The sequence below is a fragment of the Podarcis muralis genome, chromosome 3, assembly GCF_964188315.1.
Source record: "Podarcis muralis chromosome 3, rPodMur119.hap1.1, whole genome shotgun sequence".
In the NCBI taxonomy this organism is placed as follows: Eukaryota; Metazoa; Chordata; class Lepidosauria; order Squamata; family Lacertidae; genus Podarcis; species Podarcis muralis.
This window is the reverse complement of record NC_135657.1, coordinates 49,361,168-49,379,587: the sequence shown is the minus strand read 5'-3', so window position 1 is coordinate 49,379,587 and position 18,420 is coordinate 49,361,168.

Sequence of the window (18,420 nt, the reverse complement as noted above, 5' to 3'; positions counted from 1 at the left end):
TTCCCAGCAAATATACCCTTTCCTGTCCTGAAATACTTAGCGTGAAGGCTAAGTATTTAATGCCAGAATTTAATGCCAGTAGGAACACTTCCTGTCCATCGGTTCAGAAGAAATGGAAAACAAAAAGCAAGTGAGATTTTTTTTAATGATATTTTATTAGATTTTAACAGAAAAAAGGTTACAAAACAATATACAAAAAAGTAAAAAGACACAAAAAAGATACAAAAACCAAAATTTAACATAAAAAAAGAAAAACAAAAAGAAAGAAAAACAAAAATCCCTCTTTTCAGTTTCTTACCATTCATTTACTTAGTTTCCTGACTTCTTCTCACCTCCCTTTTTTTGTATTCCATTTAGAAGTTGGTTCAGCAAATTCATACCCTCTTTTTTTTTACCCTTAATTATTTATCCTCATATGTTGTCACATCAGATTATCATCTAATATCAATCCATTCTTACAATTTCTTATTTTGCCTTATTACTAAAACTGCTTCGTTACATTTCAACATCATTACCATTTAAAAATTTTACAGTTCGATTTACCATTAATTTCTTTAACCTTATCTTACCATCTAAATCTTAAAGTTTTAAAATTTAAACCATATTTAAGCTTAACTCCTTAAAATCTTTCTGCTAAAGCCAATTAATTCCTTTCCAGCACATTTTAGTATTTCATTAGTATTACACTAATTCCAAAAGTAAAATAGTTTATAAAAAAGAAATTCTCATTCTGGATTTATCCAACGTCCCTTCTTCCTGGTTTCGGATAATGTCAGACCTTCCACCATTGTGTTCTATCCATCAATCAGGTGTTCTAATATCAGAGGCTCTCAACAAGTGAGATTTTTGTCTCCCAAAGCAAAACACCTTGTTTGTTTCGACTGGGATTTTCAAGAGGCGTGTGAGTTCCCTATCCTGAGGGCCTCTTCATATATTCAGCTGTCCCAGGTTTGCTGCCAAGGGTACAGGAACTGTGGGGCCACAGCCAATCCAAGTTCTCTAGTCAGTGGAGCTGCACAAGGATAACACTTTCAGCCTCTGCCTCCTGTTCTCAAACCTTGACTGTCACTTTTCCTTTGCAATGTGGAGCTTGGTGCACTCCATTTCCTATGGAGAAGTGTCAGATGGTAGGGGAGCACTTTCTCCTTTTCTGGCTCAGCACTTCCTCTCTCTCTAACCATGCTCCCCACCCTAGCAAAGAATTTCAGATCTGTATTCCGAAAGTAAATCTATAGATCTGGATCCTGCATTTGGGGGGAAATGCAGCGGGGAGGGATTGCAGGGAAGAAAACGGGGGGTCAAAAAGAAGGGTCCTTCATGCCTATGCTATAATTCCCTGTGAAGCGAGGTTGCAAAACTAGGGACTTTTTTGAGAAAAGCCAAGTAAGAGATGACATGATAGAAGTTTAGATAAGTATGAATGGCATGCAGAAAGTGCTATGTATTCAGTGGTCTGTGTTTGCCTGAGCTTGAGTCTGGACTAAGGATTCTGGGCCCCTGTGTTCTGATTTGATACATGAAATCCAATCACAGAACATTTCAGGGTTTGGGCCTCTGCTATTGACCCTTAAATTCTGAGTCATGATTCGCAGCTTGGAAGTTTAGACAGCCAATCAGGTTTAGAGAGCCAAGCAGGCCTTCAGAAATGTATACAAGCAGTTCTTTTGCCCCTGTTGTCCAGTTATGTTAGTTCAATAAAAGTTATTGCCGTTATCACTGTGTCTTGCCTCGTGGGAACCCACCTACACTTCAGAAAGTGGATAGAGAAAAGTTTTTCACCCTCTCCCCTAACACTAGAACATGTGGGTGTTGAAAGTGAATGTTGGATAATTCAGGACAGATAAAAGAAGCTACTTTCTCATGCAGCCCGTGGTTAAATTATGGACCTCAGGAATTAAGGAAGCAGTGATGGGCATCAACACGGATGGCTTTAAAGGAGGATTGGACAAATTCATGAAGGATAACGCTATCAGCAGCTACTAGCCAAGATAGCTGTGCTCTTCCTCCATGGTCAGAGGTAGTAATGCTTCCGATTGCTAGTTGCTGGAAGCCACCGGAGGGGAGAGGGCTCATGTGCTCAGGTCCTCCTTGTGGGCTTCCCACAGGAATCTGGTTAGCCACTGTGAGAAAAAGATGCCAGATTAGATATTGCTGTGCCCCTGCTCTCTTCAGAGAGGCTCTGAGGACAGGAGGTGGAGGCAGAATGTCTAGTCCCATTTTCACTCTATGAGTCACACCCCACAAACTGGTGTTTGTCACATTTCATATACGCTGTACATTAAACCTGTTGGGCTGCTGACTGATGCCTTGACAGATAAGAGACAATTGTCTTGTGTTCACCTCAGGGGAGCAGAGCAGAGTGAGGCCAAGCCTTCTCTTGCTGCTTCAGAGCTTTTCAAGGGACAAGGGAAGCTCTCTGAATCTGCACCACAAGTCTGTCCTTGGGATACATGGCATACATTTAGGCCTTAGCTCTGCACTTTTGCCTGGCTATTGCTTAACACAATTTGTTTTTCATTCTTATGTTTATACCCCGCCCTTCCCCCAAGCAGCTGGATGTGGTGTTCATGGTTCTTCCCCATTTTATCCTCACAACAGCCTTGTGAGGCAGTTTAAGCTGAGAGGCAGTGATTGGTCCAAGGTCCCCCAATGAGCTTCACAGCTGAGTAAGGATTTGAACCCTGGTTTTTCAGTCCAGCACTCTAACCATTATGCCACACTGGCTCTCTTTGTGTGCCTTCTCTGCTCATGTTGTGTTCAAACACTTCCACCTTCACTAAGACAGAGTCCAAAGCCATATTGAAAATCTGTACCATAAAAATAGCGCTTTCCTTGGTGTTCAGTCACATGTTCAAGAAATACATTTTTTATTTTCCTTGACTTATCCTGCAGTTTCACAGGGTAGCTTTCAGTGCAATAACGGCTAACCCTAAATTGGTGTTTGGCTATTGTTTTCCAATTAAATCCTTTTCTGGGGGTGGGGGAGGGTCTTCAGCTCAGGACTTTGGAGGGTCATATTGATTGTCTGTTATCTGTCAAGGCATCAGTCATCAGCAAAGCAGCTCTCTGCTGGAGACTGCCCTGTTTTTACAATTAGCAGTGGAAGGCTTTTGTCACTGTACAATGATGTCCTGGCTGAAACCTAAACCCACAGTTTGCGGGGGGGGGGGGGGGGGGGCGGGGGGGGGAGATGTTTTCTGTGTTAAAGGAAGATCTAAAAACAAAGTGGCTGCACAGTGGTGGTTTTTAAAGGGAAGAACCACATTGTACAGTCATATAATATACTTCAATTCATTCCACTGTGTTTATACCCATTATCTACATGTTAGGGTGTTTCATTTCCACCTGAAAGATGTATCTTACTTACTCCAGAGATTTTTTAATGTGCAGACGCAGAAGACACCATCTGTTAGTTAATATCACACTTTATACTCAATATTTAAAAACAAGATCTACTGGGAGGAAAGCCAATGTTTTTACACACAGAGACACACACAGAGAGACACAGACACATACACTCATTTAAGTAACCATTTCTTAAGTAAGCCATTTAAGTAATCAAATCAAGTAAAATTTAAGACTGATATTGTGAGATTTCAGAACAAAACAGAGCTCAAATTAGGGGACTCTTAATAAAATTGGCAAGCTTGACTCATGACATCTCCTAGTTCTTGCCAAATCAGGCTTGCCCTGTACCCTTCCAAGTCAATAGCTAAAGGGATGTCCAAAAAGGTAACCCACTGTCTCAGTTCTCCTGTGGAAAGAACAACAACACAGAAAATCTTCAAATATTCCAAATTATGCCTAGTTTGGACCACTGCATATTTGGACTCACTCCCAGCTCAGGCAACCTAGTAGTGATTATCTTTTTTTTTTTTTAAATATGTTTATTAAGGTTTTCAAAAGAAAAAAGAAAAATTTACACAAAAAAAGAAAAAAAAGAAAAGAACAAAAAACATAAATGAAACATTTCCGAAGAAAAAAGGAAATACATTCATTATACAACCATCATATCCGTTTTTTGACTTCCTTCAGCGTCGCTGACGATCGGTCGTAGTTATCCTTTTAATACACATTTCATCTATCTTTCATATTGCCACTTATCCCTCCCTTCCTCATCCTCTCTGCTAAGCAATATTTATTGGTACTTTACAAAGCCTCTTTAAATCCCGCTAGGGTTGTTTTAACACCATAGTTATTTTCCAGATAACACACAAATTTCTCCCAATCCTTTATAAATTTTTGATCTTTAGTATATCTAATTTTCGCTGTTAACTTATCCAGTTCGGCGTACTCTATTAATTTGGCTCTCCATTCCTCTACCGTTGGGACTTCCTCTTGTTTCCACTTCTGAGCTAACACAATTCTGGCAGCTGTCACCGCATATTGGAAAAGTTTATGGTCCCTTCTTCTCACATCCTTCCCAACAATACCTAATAAAAATAAAAATGCTTCTGGTTTTTTCACAAAAGTGTACTTCAACATCCTTTTCAGTTCGTTATAAATCTCTTCCCAGAAGCATTTAATTTTTTTACACTCCCACCATTGGTGGAAGAAGGTCCCTTCTTTATTTTTACATTTCCAACATTTTTTGTCTACCTTATACATCTTTGCTAGTTTTGTAGGTGACAGATACCATCTGTAGAGCATTTTCATCATGTTTTCCCTAGTAGTGATTATCAACCCAACAGGTATTTAGCAGTGTTAAATATTCCTAGATACAGGAGACCATCTTCAATGGTTAGGTTAAATGCTTTGCCACTGGCAGCTGTGGAAAATCGATTCACCGTGCAGCCTTTGTGTCTGAGAGTTTCTCCTTGTGAAAGTGGCTCAGTTGAAATGTCAGGCCATGTTCTTCTATATGGTATTTTTTAAATAGGAATATAAGACCCTGATATATTTCCCCTGTGCTTTCTTTACACTTGGGGAACTCAGATGAATGTTATGAGTAAATCACGATGGCAGATTAAGAGAACAGAACTGGCGAAACTGATGGGAAGGATCCAGAACCAGCGGGACCAAGCATTCCAAAAAGACTGGAATAAATTCATATTATATTTGAAAGACAACTGTAACCAATTAACATCACTAGCAGGCTCTATCTCCAGCGTTATCTGAAGATTTGTAAGATGAAATTGCTACCTATTCAAGCTGATTTAATTTTTTATTTTAGGTAATGATGGAACAAGAATAGGAAAGGAAGTGAAATGCAAAGATGCAAAATTTAATTTTGTAAACCATTAGGTGGGTGGGCGGGAAGTCACCAGGCTCAGTAGAGCCAAAGAGATTTACGAAGAAGGTATGATGTTACGCTATGTGATTATATGTAAAAACTAATAAAAATTATTATATACAGTGGTACCTCAGGTTAAGTACTTAAGTCGTTCCAGAGGTCCGTACTTAACCTGAAACTGTTCTTAACCTGAAGCACCACTTTAGCTAATGGGGCCTCCTGCTGCTGCTGCGCTGCCACTGCGTGATTTCTGTTCTCATCCTGAAGCAAAGTTCTTAACCTGAGGTACTATTTCTGGGTTAGCGGAGTCTGTAACATGAAGCATATGTAACCTGAAGCGTATGTAACCTGAGGTACCACTGTATATAAAAAAGAGAACAGGAAATGTAGCCATCAAAATTAGGACACAGTTGCTTAAAGGAAGACAAGTTCTGAGTTAAAAGAAAAGGTTTTAAAAAACTATTTTTGATTGTGAATTTTACTATAGTCTTTATTTTAAATGGCAAAACCCATAATAAAAAAATTCCTTCCAGTAGCACCTTAAAGGTAAAGGGACCCCTGACCGTTAGGTCCAGTCACGAACGACTTTGGGCTTGTGGCACTCATCTGGCTTTATTGGCCGAGGGAGCCGGTGTACAGCTTCCGGGTAGTTTGTTATTGGTATGAGCTTTGGTCTCTAAGGTGCTACTGGAAGGATTTTTTTTTTATTTTTTTTCGACTACGGCAGACCAACACGGCTACCTACCTGTAGGCAAAACCCATGAGCATATATATTTGCATTTTTCTCTCTGCCGTGGATGTCTTGATAACGCTATATACTGTATCTGATGTTTGTGGTCTGCAGACTAAATAAAACAAAGTAAAGTGCTTGAGCCAACTGAATGGAAGAGTCAACGCGAATTCAGTCAAGCCTTCATCCAGTGGATGCTGGAAACCCAGGATATGTAATCAGAATTACTCAGTAATGTGGGGAAAGGTGGAAGGAATTTGAGCAACAAACAACATGGGAGTGAAACTAGCCTCCTTTGAAAATCAGTTGCAGAATGTAGACTCTGGTAGGCATGGGAAAGGTTGCCCAATACACAATTGTTTTCCTTGATATGGAAGTATCAGTGGATACAATCATATTTTACCGTCTATCACATATCAGATAAATACTGCACCCCAGGGGGAAAGTGACTGCAAGCAACATTGATCAGATACTTGCCTGCTTTAAGTGACCTTTTGACCAGGAGAAGTGGAAGTTTCTAATGTCTTCCTGGAATCTGTGTTGAACAAAGAGAACTTTCCTTCCCCCACTCCAGTGGAAACAGGTGCATTTGAACTGGCCATCCAAATACAGTCTGCTAAACAAAATGGGAAGACTGGAGAGAATACATTCTGGGCCTCCTGATGGGAAGCTTTCATTAAGACACAGAGGAAGTTTTCTATTCACTAAGGTACAGTTTTGTCCTGTGGCCCCCTGCAGCTGAATGACCTCTCATCAAAAGGCATCCCCATCTATTGTCATGTAGGAGGATTAGGATCTGTCAGATCTCCCCATTCTTATGTACAGTAAGAGCAAAAGGAACCTACTGTGGACTTGACGGGGAAAGTAATTTTGGGTGCTGGAATGTAACAGCAGTCTTAGCTACAGATGTGTTTCACAGCCTTTCAGCTATCTGCTACAGATGCACTAGTGGTTAAAGAATGTGTATTAGCCCTGCTTAGCCCAGGAAGAGAACAGGCTAGATGGGCCAGTTCCTACATGGGAAATGGTGATGCTGAAGGGATAAGAGTTGCCACCTTTTAATAATAATAATAATAATAATAATAATAATAATAATAATAATAATAATAATAATTATTATTATTATTATTATTATTATTATTATTATTATTTAAAAAAAACCAACCCCATTCTTGTAACTTGAATAGCTAGCTGACACATCTGAACCACACACACATTCTAGAAACAAGGTAAGGTAACAAAACGGCCATAACCTAGACGTGGAAATGCCAAGCAGTTTGAATGACTTAGGAATCATAATCATTATATACAAGGGAAAAGGTTATTAATATAAGAGATATAATGACTAGTTAAAGAGGGAAGGTTATTAATACAAGGAAAGGGGTTATTAATACAAGAGATATAATGACTAGTGGCAGACCAAGAAGTTCTAATCTAATCTCTCTTTTTTGACTAAGTGAGGAATGAAAATAAAAAGATTATAGAGAAGAACAAATTATATCGTGGAAAAGACAATATGTGGTTGCATGTTGTCTTTTTCCTTATTACTCCAGTAGCTGATGAACAAAGACCATCTCCCCCTCTCTTTCTCTCTTTTTTTGTTGCATATTCTGTGAGTCCCTAAAGTAACATGTAAGTTTAGCCAGTAGAGCAACTTCTCAGATTGTTCCTTAACCACATTGTTATAGCTGGAGATTTGGATGTCTTCCACAGTTGCCTAATACACAACCTGGTTGTTATCAAAAGGACTTGAAGACCAACTCTTTCCAAATAAAGAAAAAGAGCTGCTTTATTAATTAATTAATTGATAACCAGTGATTTATTTTATAGTCACTACCTTCAGACCTAACCTACTGCACAGGATTGTTGTAAAGTTTTTGGTGCTAAGAGGTCCTGGGAAAAGGGCAACATACAATTGCAAAAAATATCGTAAATATCAAAAAGTCGAAATATATGCATGTTTTCACTTATCGAAAGACTGGCAAAATGAGGAAAGAGAAGAATTCAATCTAAGGATGACGAAAAAGCAATTTCTTCATATGTAAAATGTTTGGAACATTTTATAGTTATGTTTATTTGTTGAACCAGAAAGTGGTGGTTTTTTTTGGAATAAACAAACAATGTGGAGTATTCTTTCATGTAACATTTTCTGATACATATAATTGATAGGTACAGCTTGTACTATGCCTTTGGGGTGATTTTATGTGGAAGTCATGAATCTTTGCAAATTCTATAAACAGGGCCTGCATTGAAATCACATTGGGTGATAATGACAATGACACGCCCTGAACTTACATCAGAAAGAAATTCAAAACAGTTAGAAAGGGGTTCATAGCATTGAGAGACAAATTCACTTAGTTTCTTCTGCATTACAGAGCCTTGAGATGTTGGGGATTACTTGGCATAGTAGTAGATTACATGCAGAGAAGAGGCAAGAAATTCACCAAAACATAAAACTTCACACCAGGTATGGGGAATTGGTGACTTTCCCAATGTTGTTTGGATGCCAACTACCAAGGGAGTTGCAGTCCAATAATTGGAGGACCACAGTTTCCTCATTCTTACACATAAATTGCAAAGCTTCCCAAAGTTAATGTGTTTACTGCATATTTGCAAGTTTGCACATTTCTGCTTTCCTCTCAGTTGCTAATAAGTCCTCATCCCTCCAGCCAATAAAAACGAAGGTTTATTGGGGATTTACTCTCAGCTCAAACCATCCCTAAAATTCTCAGAGTGGGGGTTTAACAATCACTCTTCTCAGAAAGCTCTGGAAATTGTAGCTCTGTGAGAGGAATAGGGGTCTCCTAAGAACTCTCTGCATCCTGAACAAACTACAGATCCCAGGATTCTTTGAGGGGAACCCACAACAGTTTTAAGTGGTGTGATACTGCTTTTAATTATATAGAGCAGATGGGGCCTATGAGAGGCAAAACTGAGATAAGAGAACATATTTTTTTTGCAGGATGAAATTCAACACATGACTTTCCATGTTAAAAATCTGTTATTTGCTTTAAAGGACATTTTCATCCAGGATCATTATTCATTTTCAATCAAAAAGTGCTTGTGAAGGTTGTATGGGGCTTGCAGAGTCCCTAGCAAATCACATTCCTTGTAAAGTGGAGATTTGGCAGATATGAGGCACCAGATTCAATCCCTAGTTTTTTCTGCCAAGGATCTCAAGTTTCAGACGTGGCTACTATCTCTCTGCCTGCTGTCCTTTGAGATTTGCTGGTTGCTTGATTTGTTGCTAGTGAGAGTTGACAGTGCAGGCTAAAGTCCTTTGACCTCTCTCACCGGCTGAACTCCATGGAAAAACATCAACAAATGGCATTTGTTGATATTACAATAACTTGAAGCCTAAGAGATGAACACCAGATTCCTATGACTGTTTTGCTCCCAAGTAAGTCTTGTTGCATGGGGCTTACTCTCAACACTCACTTAGGATTGCAGCCTAATTTTATTATTTTTATTTATGTATTTGATAATATTTTTAGCCTGTCCTACACCCAAAGATCTCTGGATGCGTTGCAGCCTTTAGAATAAGAGATGACCAACATCACAAAAAGGGCTACAATATAGTATATGGTTTCTACAATGATTCAGCACACCAGAGGTTTGCAAACAATATGCATGTTTTGCCACAGCTGGTAAAAACAAGCACCTATTTTAATATCCTTCAGTAGTGAGTAAACCTGGAAGTCCATCATTGCATCCTGCCCTTGGAAATAGCTCAGTGTTGACATTTTTTTACATTCTAGCATCAAGTTGAAACCTGGATTATCTCTGCCCAAGTACTGGGATATTATTCCCCTGCTAGGTTGTATGGCGTAATTTTAATTTTTGCTTTGTTATCTGCTATTTATTTAATTGGCTTGGGTGTACTATTTCTGTTTCTAAAGACTGCAACTTGTAGCCCTTTTTGTGATGTTGGTCATCTTTTATTGCGGCCACACACGCTAAACCCTGTCTGTGGTGCCTACCCTTTCCCCCAAAGAATGAGACAAGAGACCAGAGCATGGGTTCAAATTGGCCACAACTTTATCCAGCCTCAGAAGTGAGAAACTTGGCATAGGCCTTGGCAGGTAGCCCTCCCAGCCCATCTGGCTGAGGATATGCAGGCTGATGAAGTCCAGTGGGAGGGGACTGTAAAGAACAAACTTACACAGCATGTCCTTCCATTAACCTCGTCCCAGGAGTTTGACCTACATGCCGCCACTCTAGAGACAGGGACTCTCGGTTTTGCCCTTAACAGGCCCTGCAAGCGCCACCACATGGGATGGGAGCATGAATGCATCCCCTCCAACTTGATGACGGACTAAAGGATACCTTGCCAAGGCCTAAAACTGCCAAAGTAGTGACAAAATGTTACGGGGAAGGTGAAACCTGCCAATGCAGGAAAATTCCTTCCCGGTTCTGAATACAGCAACCATCTTATGACCGCAGCAGGGCCCACTGACCTGGAACGCAAAATATTAGTCTGTAAAAAATAATTTTTAACGTTAACTTGATGTCCGCTGACTTGGGATGAAATTATTTGGAGGCAAGAATTATTAATTATTGAGGGAGGGTTGGGTTGCGTGGGTGATCCTGGCAAGAAGAAACCAAGTGAGGCCTGGCTGAAAGGCTCAACCTATTTTCTTTGGACTTAGCCCCACCCCCGGCCAGCCGTCCATTGTCCTCCCTGGCCGAGGGCGGGTTAAAGGCCAACCTAAGCAGGTGTGCCCCCCCCCCCGCTTGGTGCCGCAAACCCCGCCCACCTGTGGGGAAGGGAAGGCGGAAATTGTGTAAGGTCAACTTCTTTCTTTCTTTTGCTGCTCATAGCGCCCATGACACTGTTATCAAGATATGAGTATCAGCACCTTATTTCTTTTATATAAAAAAAGTACTGACTCAAGTAAAATATTCTTGGCATATTCTGACATAAAAGAAAGCAGAAACACAAAGTGTCATGTGGCACCTAAAAGGCTAACACATTAAAACAAATTACAGTTATCCTGAAATATCCTGAGTTATATGGTAGTTTATTTAAACATTTGGAGTCCCCCCCCTCAGGGTGGGGTGGGAATTGTAAACAGCAAGATCGGAAGGAAATGAAAGTACAGACAGTGATAATTATGCAATTAACCGTAGTGATTCACAAAAAAAGCAGATATCTTTACTCTTATCTCTCTGTGTCTCCTGTGAGAGCACCACAAATGTTTATTTAATTCAGTAATAGCTTCCCTCTTTCTGGCCCGCTCTGGAATTGGGAGAGGTTGACACCTATGCTCCTATGCTTGGGATTTTAACCCTCCTTTATTGCAGTGACATCAACAGCTGCATTGCGAAAGGTCAGCCAGGGCAGAAAGGTGCACAAACATTCAGTTATTACCATTTTGTGCACACACCAAGGTTAATCTTTACGGTTTGTCCGAGTCTCCGGAGAAGAAGCGAAATTCCTCCTGAGATGATCTCTTTGCCAATCATGAAAACATTTCAGCTGCAAAGAAACTCCGGCTGAGAAGTGATTGAATGTGTACCCAGGAAGAGTGTTAAGGTGGGGGATGGAAAAGGCCTAATCCCTTGAGCAGCTGTCACTATAGGTAGAGCAGGGAAAGAATCCCTTGACTGCTGAAGATGCAAACACATCTGTCATGCAGTAACTCCAAATACTTCACTTGCAATCCCTTTGTGTTTATGCTACACACATGCCTGCCTGACAGCAACACTGATGGCACTTCATTTGGGAGGCTGTCGGTGTTTACACAGGGACCTGCTGGCCGAGAATGATTAACCCCTTAAAGCAAGACAAAAGAAGACTTTTCTTTAATCTTCTCTGCATACCTGCCTAGATACTTTCCACCTGGTACCCTAACTAGCACTATCACACTCAAATTATTGCCACCTTAGTTATGGCATCTTTCAATGGACAGTCATCATTCCCCAGCTACGATCTGAAGATGTGTTGATTCATGTGATAGATTAGGGAGAGTCATACTTTCTTCATCATCTTACACTGCAATCATATACACAAATAATCAACAGTAAGTCAATGGCAATTACTCTCAAGTAAATTGGGTAAAGGATTGCACCATTAGCCTCCTTACCCTATTATTCCAAGTGCAGGCTTTTACTAATGAAGTCCTAAGCAATTTGGGTCCTGCATATTTCTTTACCTACTTTCTTACCTGTGCCTGGTAGGAACCACTACAGTCATCTGAAAATGGGCTCTTGGAGTGTGTTCCATGAACCAGGCCCAAACATAGGGAGATGGTCAGTGCTACCTGCAAGGGTGCAGGGAGCTAGTCAAACCAGAGCCTATGCAACCACTCACTTTCTGTAATCAATAAAGCTGTGGCCTAAATTCTGCCAAAAAACAAAACTAATATTTGCGTCAAATGTCTCTGGGTCTGAACACGAAACTATTGCTATTGCTTGAGGCTCAGAGGGGCGCAGAGTGCCTTCCATCAGCTTTGGCCGGTGGGCTAGCTGCACCCTATCTGGAGAGGGATTGCCTAATTTATGTCATCTATGCTCTGGTGACCTCTAAGCTAGATTACTGTGATGCATCATACGTGGGACTACCTCTGAAGACTGGAAACTTCAGCTTGTGCAGAATTCAACAGCCTTTTCTGTGGTGGCTCCCTGCTTGTGGAATGCTCTGTCTGGGGAGGCTTGCCTGGTGCCTTCCTTACATATATTTAGGCACAAGGTGAAAACAATCCATATCCCCCAGGCCTTTGGCTAATTAAAAAATCTAAATGTCCTTTTTTGAGAAGAGAAGACTCCCTGGAAAAGACCCTGATGTTGGGAAAGATGGAGGGCACAAGGAGAAGGGGACGACAGAGGACGAGATGGTTGGACAGTGTTCTCGAAGCTACCAGCATGAGTATGACCAAGCTGCAGGAGGCAGTGGAAGACAGGAGTGCCTGGCGTGCTCTGGTCCATGGGGTCATGAAGAGTCGGACATGACTAAACGACTAAACAACAACAACATATGTCCTTTTAAATGGTGGGGGTGGATTATTGTTTTTGTTTATAATAATAATAATTTATTATTTATACCCAGCCCATCTGGCTAGGCTTCCCCTGCCACTCAGGGCGGCTTCCAAAAAAAATATTAAAATACTGCAATACATCAAACATTAAAAGCTTCCTTACTATGTTATATATTTTTGTGTTTAGATATTGTAAATTGCCATGTGCTCCTCAGATGAAGGGCGGTATAGAAATGTAACATAAAATAAAAAATAAAAATCAAGTCTTGCCTTTCTGGCCTAGAGAACACAAAACATCAGATATGGTGTAGAGTTATCAGGACATCCACATCTCAAAAGAAAGAAAGAAAAAGACAAAAAAGACAATCAATGCACAGAGCCTCCTGGGTATATGGTGGTTCAAAAATCCTAATACATATCCATTTAAAACTGTTCATTGACTAGCAATGTATCTTTAAAAAAGAAGTGCTGGTTTCAGTATTGATTGTGCTGTTTTTGAACCTGTCCAGATAGCAACCGTCTGTCTTATTAAAGTTTTAACAATGGGGAGCCTGCTTTTAGAAGAGCAATCAGTCACACAGACCCAAGATAGGCAAGGGGTTAACTAAACACGCATATCAAGAAATTGCTCTTTTGTAGTATAAAAGGAATTTCACCTCCAAATTCCATTTAGTTAGTCCGCTGCAGTAAAACATGTTTATGGCCAAAGTAAGAGCAGGGATCCCTTTAATTCTTGGTAGGGAAGACTTAGGCCTGAGCAATTAAACCTTGTTCCTTTCTTCATGGTGAGGGCAGTTTTTTATTTCCTTTTTTTAAAAAAGGATCCTAAGTTTGGACTCACATGTTAGGAGTCAAGAGTCAGTATTCATGTACATCAACACAGGGTCAATAAACAAGGTGACCTTCTTTGTTTAAGTTCCAGCAAAACTTCACATTATTTAGCTTGAGAAAAGGAAGTAAGTTATTCACTGAGAGCTCAAGGCTAAGCATATCATGCTGAGCTTTGCATAATGAAAGTGACACTGCTATGCCTTGGTTGCTCTTCAAGGATGATGTGGCAATGAGCAGTTCATACATAGCATTTCTTGACGAGCCAAAATGGCTTGAGTCATCACATCTGGCAGTATCTTCAAGTCTAATGAAAGTTATGGGCTGGACACAATTCAAACCATCTTGTAGATGACTCTGGGTGTGTGTGTGTGTGGTTTGTGGTGGTTCAAAGCTTACATCCCCAATTCCTTAATCATTTCTACCTGTTTTGACTATGATTGTGTACAAAGGTGCCACATATAACACTGGCTTTTGCTCAAGTAAAGTGTTGGGGCAGATGCCATTTTTTGTAGAGGACACAATACTGAAAATGTGACTGTATGTTTTGGGGTGGCTCAAAGCTTTCCATGGGGTATATGCCCCAAGTTATTTATTTTATTTTGTTATTTGAAGTCCTCACACACAACTGTTTTGACTGGAAAAACTATTATGGATCTCAAAAGAGAGAGCCCCTGCTCATGAACGTATATGATATGGACCATGGGTAGGCAAACTAAGGCCCAGATCCGGCCCAGTCACCTTCTAAATCTGGCCTGTGGATGGTCCGGGAATCAGCGTGTTTTTACATGAGTAGAATGTGTCCTTTTATTTAAAATGCATCTCTGGGTTATTTGTGGGGCATAGTAATTCATTCATTCCCCCCCCCCCAAAAAAAAAATATAGTCTGCCCCCCACAAGGTCTGAGGGACAGTGAATCAGCCCCCTGCTGAAAAAGTTTGCTGACCCCTGAATGGACTGTATCAAAGCTTATATTGAGCTTCAGGGACACTTAAACTTTGCGTGATATTCAACTAAGTTTTATCCAGAGCAGACCCATTGAAATTAATGAACGTGACTAACTTAGGCCAATGACAAAACAAAAAAAATTCCTTCCAGTAGCACCTTAAAGACCAACTAAGTTAGTTCTTGGTATGAGATTTCGTGTGCATACACACTTCTTCAGATACACTGTATCTGTTCAGTGTATCTGAAGAAGTGTGCATGCACATGAAAGCTCATACCAAGAACTAACTTAGTTGGTCTTTAAGGTGCTACTGGAAGGAATTTTTTTTGTTTTGACTATGGTAGACCAACACGGCTACCTATCTGTAACTTAGGCCAATGAATTTCAGTAAGACTACTCTGGGTTATACTTAGTTGACTACCACCCTTTATTTGCCAAGTTATCTGATTGTTTAAAACTTTCGTGCAATTAACGAGCTAGCAACTAGTAAGCAACTTCAGCACCATCAGAGTTCAATAGATTTATGCCCAGGGTGATTGTATCCTTGAATACAAATGCTGAGCAAGTAGCAACCAACAGAAAAAGTAGAAGATATATGACATATAAAACAAATTGTATCAAGTTCAGACTTGAGGGGGTATTGAGTTCTGCTGGCAAACATATAAATAAGCTCAAGATCCTCCAACATTTGGTCTACTAAATAAAATACTGCAACAGCAAACCAAATACAAGAGCAATGGTTTTAAAGAGAAAAAAAAGAAAGAAAGAAAAGAAAAAGGTTCTTTTTAAATATAAAAATGAAATTGCATTTTATTCAGATTATGACCAGTGTCTCATGTTATTGTATCTACTATATATTTTGGAAAGTGGCTTGTCTATTTGTGTGTTTGTTCTCTATGGGCATAGCTGTCTCTCGAAATACCATCACCAAACTTAGAACAAGGGTTTCTCATGGGAGGGCAGCACTTTTGGTTGTTATGTTTAGATGCCAGATGCTGTTTCCATAGAAAGACAGAATTGTAGATTTGGAAGGGACCCTGAGGACCATCTAGTCCACCCCCACAGTGTAGGCTTTTTTGCTCAAGTTGAGGCTCGAACACATGACCCAAAGATTAAGAGTCTCGTGCTCTGCTGACAAGATGACGAACTCGAGATCTTGCCACCAAACTTGGCATGAGGGCTTCCAAGGTTGGGGGTGGTCTTCATTGACATTTGAATGCCGGGTGCCATTTTGAATCAAGATGGCAGACCAAAGCATGACTTTGGTGTGACTTCACCCCTTTTTGCATGTGACAGGTCTGAACTCACAAATAACGATGTCTAAAAAAACCAGGAAAAGGTTTGGGTTTCTAAAAATTCCAGGGCAGCACCAGACACTCTCTGCTAGTAATAGATACAAATAAGGTGGGGTATCCAATATACTTCTTCCATTAGTGCAGAGATTTATGTTGGCAAGAAACAGGATTTTGTCTAACCTTTTATTTCAAGAGTGCCTTTTATTATCCACTTCCATGATTGTGGCCCTAAATATATTGCCAAAGCTGTCAGTTGTCACAGTGCATTCCACTTGGTAGATTCCTCCTTAATTCACTTTTACTTCTCCTTTCCTTCTTGATGGTTAGGAGCTTGTTTGCTCTCCTGGCAAAGTGCAGTCTGGCAGGAGTCAGGATATAGTCTTGCTTCACCCAATTGCCTAAGCCAAACTGCTCACCTCAGTAACCAATAAAGTTGTGGCCTTATTTATCCCATTAACCCAATATACTTGGGTTTGTGTATTTATTTCAGAGGGGATTGGAGGCCTGGGGCCTCGCCAGGCAAAGGAAGCAGTTAACTACCTGATACACTGAACTGATAGATGACCTTCAGTGCTGTCTGCTAGATCAATAGATGTTATCCTTTGCAATGAAACTGCAAGATAACAGCTAAGCCTTCCATGGGCATTTGAACTATATACTTGTTAATGAAATGGCTGGAGAAGTGGCACATTTCTCACCTCTAACATGTAGCTGGCTAGGTGTGAGACAGATAAGTGAATTGCTAATTACTGGCTGCATTTTCTAAACATCCTTTTAAAATATTCAAATGGATAGAAGCTAGGTCCTCTTGGAAGTCTATGGAGGATTGGCTGGCAATTAAACTGCCTTTCCATTCTGTCTAATTAAAAGCTGTTTGTGAGTGCATTTATGCCCACGGAGATCATTTCATTAAAATAAAATTACTTTACTTATAAGATCATCTAATGAGTCCAGGGCAGAGTGGAAATTTAACCCTAGGTCAGTTTCAGAACTTCCTGAGCGAAATTAGTTTTATGTATGCTATGCTGAAATATAAGAGAAAAAACAGTAAGTCTTGTGGCACCTTAAAGGCTAAAAAAATAGCTTTCATGGAATACACATAACACCATCAGATGAATAAAGTGTTCGTTCAAGTTGTAAGTCTGTCTGTCTGTCTGTCTGTCTGTCTGTCTGTCTGTCTGTCTCTCTCTCTCTGTGTGTGTGTGTGTACATGAATACACAGGGCAGGGAAGAGATTGTAAACATTTCATTCTGACCTTACTGTTTAAATTCCCCTTCATTAAAAATCTGGCTGCATTTACATTAGTTTATTCCATTTTCACATTTCCCTGACTGTTGATTTCCACAATATATTTGAGCTTCCACATGATGCAAACACCACTTCCAGAACTATAGTGGAATATAGCACAAGTTTCTTGCTCATTTCCATGTTATCTGAAAGTAGTTTTTTTTTCCTGGAAGGAAATAATGTGGAAAAGATCACTAAACGTGCACTATATCCCACTGTAGTTCCAAAAATGGCTTTTACATCACATGGATGCTCAGATATAATGCAGGATTTAAACAGTTGGGGAAGTGGTGAAAATGTAATAAACTGTCCTGTGAATGCAGCCTATGTCTACATCTATTATATATACCTGTAACTCAGAATAACATTTCATGCATCTGATGAAGTGGATAGTCATAGAATCATAGAATCATAGAGTTGGAAGAGACCACAAGGGCCATAGAGTCCAACGCCCTGCCAAGCAGGAAACACCATCAGAGCATTCCTGACATATGGTTGTCAAGCCTCTGCTTAAAGACCTCCAAAGACGGAGACTCCACCACACTCCTTGGCAGCAAATTCCACTGTTAAACAGCTCTTACTGTCAGGAAGTTCTTCCTAATGTTTAGGTGGAATCTTCTTTCTTGTAGTTTGGATCCATTGCTCCGTGTCCGCTTCTCTGGAGCAGCAGAAAACAACCTTTCTCCCTCCTCTATGTGACATCCTTTTATATATTTGAACATGGCTATCATATCACCCCTTAACCTCCTCTTCTCCAGGCTAAACATGCCCAGCTCTCTTAGCCGTTCCTCATAAGGCATCGTTTCCATGCCTTTGACCATTTTGGTTGCCCTCCTCTGGACACGTTCCAGTTTGTCAGTGTCCTTCTTGAACTGTGGTGCCCAGAACTGGACACAGTACTCCAGGTGAGGTCTGACCAGAGCAGAATACAGTGGCACTATTACTTCCCTTGATCTAGATGCTATACTCCTATTGATGCAGCCCAGAATTGCATTGGCTTCTTTAGCTGCCGCGTCACACTGTTGGCTCATGTCAAGTTTGTGGTCAACCAAGACTCCTAGATCCTTTTCACATGTACTGCTCTCAAGCCAGGTGTCCCCCATCTTGTAGTCTATAAAGATTT